General features: G+C 38.8%; 1 protein-coding gene and 1 long non-coding RNA gene across 4 annotated transcripts in view; one reads left to right on the top strand and one right to left on the bottom strand.

Moving 5' to 3' along the window:
- Nucleotides 1–2051, top strand: part of LOC107690712 (uncharacterized) — a 49629-nt gene extending 47578 nt beyond the window's left edge. For all 3 annotated transcript variants that reach the window (XR_001634483.1, XR_001634482.1, XR_001634480.1), the window contains exon 5: nt 1916–2051. This is a non-coding gene — a long non-coding RNA (uncharacterized LOC107690712). The remainder of the gene's footprint in view (nt 1–1915) is intronic.
- LOC107690705 (plasma membrane calcium-transporting ATPase 1-like) overlaps nt 1–4345 on the bottom strand; it is a 38540-nt gene extending 34195 nt beyond the window's left edge. Inside the window, exon 1 of the mRNA XM_016489115.1 lies at nt 4196–4345. The gene's annotated coding sequence lies outside the window, so the exon portion shown is untranslated. The remainder of the gene's footprint in view (nt 1–4195) is intronic.
- Between the last annotated feature and the right edge of the window lie 3327 nt (nt 4346–7672).

Genomic DNA, 7672 nt, shown 5'->3' on the forward strand with positions numbered 1-7672 from the left:
TTGAATGTACTGTCAGAAGTGAGAGAACGCTCTCTGTGATTGATTAGTTCTGTCTTGCAACATTTGCGTGTGCTCAGATGAGCAGGAAAATAGTTCTATACTACACAATTACTCGCTAACAAAGGTTATTCGTCCAATTCAATGCATATTGTACGCATTTTTAGCATGCATGTAATATATTTTATATGAGTCACATTTAAGAACATGTCTCTGAAATGGTTTTCAAAACTGTCCTGTAGCAGCCCAGCACTGTCTCACACATCTAACACACCCGATTTAACTCTTCAGCTCGTGTTTATTTTAGCACTTCCGTCAGTGAATACGCAGCCTGCAAAACACTAAAATAAATATCAAAGAAATAATACAGTTAAACAAGAAAGTAGCCTAAATAAGAAAGTTAAATACACCCTGTCTACGGGACGCGAGCTGCGGATGCGGCACAACACGACATGCCAAATCCCCGACAGTAAACTGCCTCGTTCTATTTATGAGGTACTGACACAGAGTTCAAATGTCCTGTGTAGACACTAGACATACTCAACCTGTTGCGACGCGGCGGTGTCGCATCCGGTGTAGACACTGTTCACTGTTCCGCCGCAAAGCAAGCGGCGCATTAACTCCTCATCTGTACGCGCTCTCTTTGAAATAGGAATCGTTGCCACATTTCTTGTTAACATCTTTCATTTATCGCTGTCTCGTTTGTATTTGGCCAGTTTGGAGAAAGCCTCACCAAACCTGACCAGCCGGGCGTTTGCGATCACGGGAACTTGAAGACACTTGTACAAACGCAGATGGGTGACATGAATGGAGATAGCTCCAGATTGGCGATGTAGTATTTGGTTTCCCAACAAGGTCCATCGCCCAAAAGAAAATTAATTTGCTGAATGCATAAACTGGATTTTCCTGCGCTCAAACCTGCCAATCTAAAGGAAACACTGTGTATGGCGTTTGAGGTAATTTGTGAATTACCATAGACTTATAGTCTAAATAAAATAATTTGCAACTTACTGTTATTACACTTGTATACAAAACTTCGTATTATGCTTGTTATAGAATGCGTGACGTCACGTTCACTACCGCCGGTGGCAGTAGACAACCGCGGTGGTCGGTTGACGTGGTTGTCACGGCGACCGTCACAGCCCTACCTAAGATGCCTATTTTTTCTCTGTCATTGACGTCTGATTAAGGCATAAAGCATGATGCTATAGAGTAAATAAATTGCAACATTATTCAAATGTACTACTTAATAGCACAGCACTTTATTTTTAGCTGTTTATAATAGCTTATGAGGGGTTGAATGTCACTTCAGATTAATGTGACACAAAAGCAGTGGCCTCTTACATAAACAATACTAGAGAGAGGGGCCAAGTTACCATCTTTCCATTCCAGTCAGCATGGAAAACATTCACATTTACTTAATTAAAATAATATAACATTACAGCTTGTACTACACACGCTGTACAAAAGAATGAACACTTTGTTTGACCAAATCATAGTTAACATTACTGGAGGTACAGCCATGGTCCATAATCAAAAACATCTGGGTTTACAGTGTTAAATTTAAACAAAACATATGCTGAAGACCAACACATAGTAACAACTACAAAAACGCACAACAAAATTACTAGCCTAAACTTTAACAAATTAAAAGGAAAATGAGGAAAAAAAACTAATTCAAAGTATTTAATAAAAACAATAGTAGCATCTCAGTGATACTAAAATAACACTGTATATAATATATAATATAACAATAATAATAATATATATTAAAATATAAGCATGACAAGACTAACCATAATCGTCATTTGAATGCAAGCTGCTTCTCACAGTGCCTAAGTAACACTTTAATGCTCTAGAAACTGAATATTTTATTGCATATTTATATCTAGGTCAAAATTTTTTATTAAATCAATAGATATACAACTAGGCCATGCCTGTGCGTATAACAGTCCAAAGGCCTCTGAAGATCACTTGAGTCAAAGGTTAGACGCGAGCCAGGCCCCGGGCGACGACCTCTCCCCCTCCGCCGCCTCCGGTCTTCGAGATCTCCACCCGGAACCGCTTCGCTCCCCTAAATCACATTTCCATCCTGCAATAAATAAGAAAAAACTTCTCTTTTAACAGAGACAGTTTAGCGCTCAGCAATTACAATGACGATTTTGTACTGTATTGCAACAAAACAGACAGTATTTACTCCAAATTTGTCTTGAAGAAAGTTTATCGGGAATGGTTATTACAATGACATCACAGGTTCCTTACAAATACATTGCAATCTCAATAAACCCCCTGAGTACTGATCTACAGCTGTCAAAGGTCAATGAACACAAAGCATTTTGTAAAGATCACATACAAATACACCCTTACAAATTAAGTTAGAGAAATCTGAATATACAACTGTAGATTCTAGGTCAAATACAGCACTGCTATCATACAGCGAGGTATTATCAGGAGCTATAAAAGCTTGAGCAAAAGAAGCAACAGGGCAGCGAATGATGTACGCCAAGGAGTAACAGACCTGACTAGGGCTGGACAATAATTCAATATCAATATGTATCGCGATATAATTTTTTTCAATAACGGTGATATGATTTTTAAAACCTGACACGCTATTTAAACGCACACCGGGATCTATCTAGAAATTCTAGGTGCCATATTCAATCTCAACACATTAGGCAGACAGTAGACAAAATAAGTCAGCCGATTAAGTTGGGTGCATTGTGTTTTGCACATCTGCTCCTTCAAATACGATCCAAGCAAATTTGACGTGTCGCACAGCGCTTGTTCCAGTCCTCATGCCGAGTCACACATGACAGGAGGAATTAGGACTTATACTACAACTGTTGACATGAACGCCTCAAGCTTAAAGGGACAGTTCACCCAAAATAAAAGAAAATCACTTACTCACCCTAATGTTGTTACACACCTTACTTTCTTACGGAGTGCAGTCAGCCCTGCATTTTTTTTTCCCCCATACAATGAAAGTGAATGGTGATTGTGGATGTCAATCTGACTAACATCTCTTAACAAGAGAGTCACGCGGGTTTGGAACAACATAGTGGTGAGTAAACGATGACCAAAGTGACATTTTAAGCTTGTTGAACGCTGTCTAAACGGTTGTTGTAAAATACACATCGAAATGCGATAACCGACGAGCAGGTAACGTTAATGGGTCCAAAAGCAAGCTGACAGCTGAAGCGTCCTCACATTTGGCTTTAGCCTGCTAGCGGTCTCAACTCGAGTCATCCCGTCAAAAAGGAGTGCAAGTTACTGGTTTAGTCTTGATAATGACACCAGATCAAAATCTTGTTAACGTTACCTTTCTCGAAACTGAAGCGGTCTCCAACTTTCCGCCGCAATTCAAAACATTCATTTTCAGGTAAAACCCTAAAAATACCCGGCTAAAGTCACAAGTCATCGACAGTCAAACTGACAGAGACGGTCGCTTAGCTGAACACGCTGAACTGTCGCTTCGAGTCCAAGAAAATCATAGAGACAGTAGTTTCACCAGAGTTAACGCTCTTCTCGCAGGGACCCGACGAATGACAGTCAACGGATCTGTAACAGTCACAGCGCGAGTCTTTTATAGGGCGGCTTTCAAAAAAATTGACGGCGTTTAAAATAACATTAGGGTCACGCTGTCTAGGATAACGTGTCAAAAAAACAAACATTTTTAAAATATATTTTAAAGGACGATAAAGCTCCAATGCACATTTGTTATTTTTATATCATTATTTTATAATAAAATCGTGTTATTTTATTAGTTGTATTTCTAAAATATACGCTGAGGCGCGTGATCGCAGACGTAGAAACGCGACGCGCGCGGTCGAACACATTTCACAAGCTTCATACGTCAAAAGCAACTTTCCAGCGTGCACTACACATCATCCCTGCATCTCAACATGGTGCGATACATTAAAACCCCATTGATTTTCCACACACCCCCTCCCCATGCAGTGACAATAGGCAGATGTGGGTTAAAAATGCACAGCAGCCTGGTTGCCTTCTTGCTCCTTTCTCTGCCTGCTACCAACTAGCAGGAGTTGCCTAGCCAATTTGGCTAGCTGATAATAACGCAGGCTAACGGACAGCACGGTGAATGTAGACAGTCAGCAGAGAGGACGCAAAAAAAACCGGTGCATTTGAAACGCGGCAGTAGCACAAGCATGCATGCGAGAAATGGTGAAATTACACTCACAATGCCCTCCGAACGGTGCCTCAGAGATCCCCCTCACTCTCTCGGTCTCCCTGAGACTCACTCTGCCGTCTATCTAGCTCCTCCAATCTGCAGAGAAATCCCTCCCACAGCCCCGCGTCGCTTGAGACATGTGATGCGCGTCAGGAGGACGGCCGCTGACATGCAGGAGGATCCTCATTGGCTGAGACAAGATGTCAATCACGCTAGGCGCACCCTCTGCCCAGCGTTCGCTTGTATTAACATAATTTATAAAGATGTTCCCGAGAGCGGTTAGGTGTAAAATAAGCTGTTCAGCGTCGTGGTTTATTTTAACTTAAGAAACGACACGCTTCAGCACGAGCCGGCGCTGTAAGCCCCGCCCACAGTCACGGACGAGACTTCCCCGGCGGCTAATTAAACCTGACGTCATTTTTTCCATGACGTTGCCAGTTCTCTCCTCGATTCTGATGGGTTTGATTCGCAGTGTGTAGACACTCCTTACTACCGCTGATCTGAACCGGATTAATGCTTTCTGCAGCCTGGATCCTCGCTCTCCCGCTTTCCCAGGAAGATGAATTAAACATTTGTCAGTTAACATATCACTGTTGGTTATTTGAATCAGGTTGAGGCTCGTTCATTCATTCATTGAAAAATAGATAACCAGACAGATTGTGCAAAACATTGTGCAATCCTCTGTTATTTCTTTCTCATGCTATGAGTGAACTTGCATCACCAGCATTTCTCTCTCTGCATTTTCATCAAACACATGTCCACTGAAGCACTTAGTTTAGCAACCAGTCTGGCATCTTCCTTTAAAAATTGCAGTACAAGCCTGGAGCATTTCTGTTTGAGAAACGTTATACCAAGTCCTCATGTCAGAGACTACATGTACCAGTGGCGAATGAAAATCCTTGGTTAGGTTTAACTGAAATAAAATAAAAAAATGACTTTTAAAGAGATGATGCACCAAAATGTTACTGTGGTATCTATCATTTTGCATGCAGATACCACAGCTTCCTTTAATCATGATATAGATGGCATATCCTGTTCCTGAGGTGGATTGCTGCAAGTCTTGCAGTGTAACAGTCTGATCTAATCTATTACAAATGTGATGAAATAGTACTGGTTATAAGATACTTAATTTTTAAAAACGCCGTCTCACTCTAATTCGACTACAGTACAGGTAAATGCTCTGTCAATTAAATGTGAAAGGATTCAGGCTATAGATAAGAAAACATACACCAACATTAGCAGCTACGCTCTTCAAACATGTTAAGTTACTGGAAATGATATAGAAACCAATTATTCATAAAGGCACAATCTTACCAGAAAACTGTTCTTTCATACCTGACATCTAAAATGTGCTGAGAAATCCCCTAGTACTGGTTGTGGTTTCTTTCTTCACAGCTTCATTTTTGTCATGGTAACCATTGTTGTCATTTGTTGACCATGCTGCACTTGAAAGATGACGCCAAAAGTGGAATTATGTTGTGGGTTTCCCCATGAAGGCCTCAGAAGAAGCCGCATCACAATCTTCATTCTGTTCATTCTTTTGATACCTTTCCACTGACATTTACAGGCATTCAATTTGTATTAAGAAAGTCTTCAAACAGCCTAACTGCTACTCACTAATGTGTTTTCCCCTGTGCCACTGTTCCACAGGCGCATGCGATCATCTGTCCCAGTAGTGAGGAGATGAAGTCCATCAGCTGTGAAGCACAATCCATTCACTCGCCCATTGTGTGCTGTGTTCACTGGAAGAAAAGTAAAATATGATATAAAATATTTTTTTATTCTATTTTATATTTTTGCACATTTACATACTTTATATATATTATTTTTTTATTTTACAAATAATAAATATAATACATAAGAAATATATTTGCATTGTATAATAATCTACAAATCAAATGCACAAATATATATATATATACACACATTTAAATTTAATCCATTAAATCCCAACAATAATTATATTATTATATTTTAGCATTAGAAACAGAGCTTACACATACTGGTGTGGATTAAACATTACAGAAACATAAAAAATAAAAAAAAAAGATTTTGGTAATCACCAATACTGTTAGTTTAGGGCAGCTCAAATCTTACATTGGGTGGTGGTCTAGTAAATTTGTTAAGCACAGTACACACACACACACACAATTAAATAATACTAATAACTATTTCAATTAAATGTAGTATAAAACTTGCCTTAGTATGCAGATGGTAGGGTGTTATGATTCAGGTATTCAAGTGACTTCTGTGTCTTCAAGGTTTTCTGATTTTAAGGAATTCTGCTGATTAGGCGGATGATCATTCCACTATGATGAGGTTCATGCTCTCACCATCTTTTTGTTTCACCCTTTATAGACTCTTCACCATCCAGTAGCTATAATTTTCTGGGAACCCAAAGACCAAGACATCTCCTGGTTTTAGAATTACACAAGGACCTCTGCTCAACCTGCTGGGGGAAAAAACAGACACAGTTGATGATAAACAGGTAGCAGTATTTGTGCTAGGTGCTATTGACAAGATCTTTTCACCTAATGGGTTTTATCATTAACAAGAAGGACATCACTACACAAGACCGTCTTCGAGCATTGGGTTTTGATATACAGCAAAACTTCAACTTTTTAAGACCATGTAATTTTAACTTGCGTTAAGCAAGGCTCAAAGGTTTGCTAATGTTCAATCAGATAGTGTGGGGTGGGGAGGGGAGGTGTTAGTGAGTGCATTGATTGCTCAGCTTTAGTGCAAGCAGCTTGTAAATGTGGAGCATGTGATACATATGTTTGCTGTAGGTATCTCTGGAGTATTAGGCCGGACCGCTTTAGTTTGCACCATATTTTCATCTAAAAGTAACATATAGCCCTTGCTAAGCCACAAGAGGCTGACAACCAAGTTTCCTTTCAGACTTCCAAAACCTCTGAAGTGGAGAGGACATGAATCCTATTTTTATTTGTTCCAGTTTCCACTTCTGAGATTTTTATTTGGAGCCTCTCCCATTGGCGGCACAAAGTGATGCCTGGCCCTTGAGCAGATGTCCCAGCAGCGCACGGATGTGCAAGTGCAGCCACCTTTTTGACATATTATCTTACACACAAATACATACAGTATGTTCGACCATTCACTAAAGTTTAGGATTTCAAGGTATGATTTAAAATTTAAAATGCACATTGGACTGTCCATAAACATAGAACCACAAGAAAATGTACAGTAAATTTACAGCTTAATAGGTATTCATTATATTATTAATTATATTAATATTAATACAAACATATCATTCTATATTTTATATATGTCTGCATAAATGAACATACAATTATACAATTAATTAAAAAGTTATTAAGTATTGTATAATTATGTAAAGATGTAATATAATTATTTTATTTTAAATAATTTATTATACAAACATATGCAATTAATTATACACAACTATTGAAAATATGCACAATAATTATTAAAAATATTTAGAAATATAAATATTTATAAAATTTT

This window comes from Sinocyclocheilus anshuiensis, unplaced genomic scaffold, assembly GCF_001515605.1.
Source record: "Sinocyclocheilus anshuiensis isolate Anshui unplaced genomic scaffold, SAMN03320099.WGS_v1.1 scaffold641, whole genome shotgun sequence".
Lineage (NCBI taxonomy): Eukaryota > Metazoa > Chordata > Actinopteri > Cypriniformes > Cyprinidae > Sinocyclocheilus > Sinocyclocheilus anshuiensis.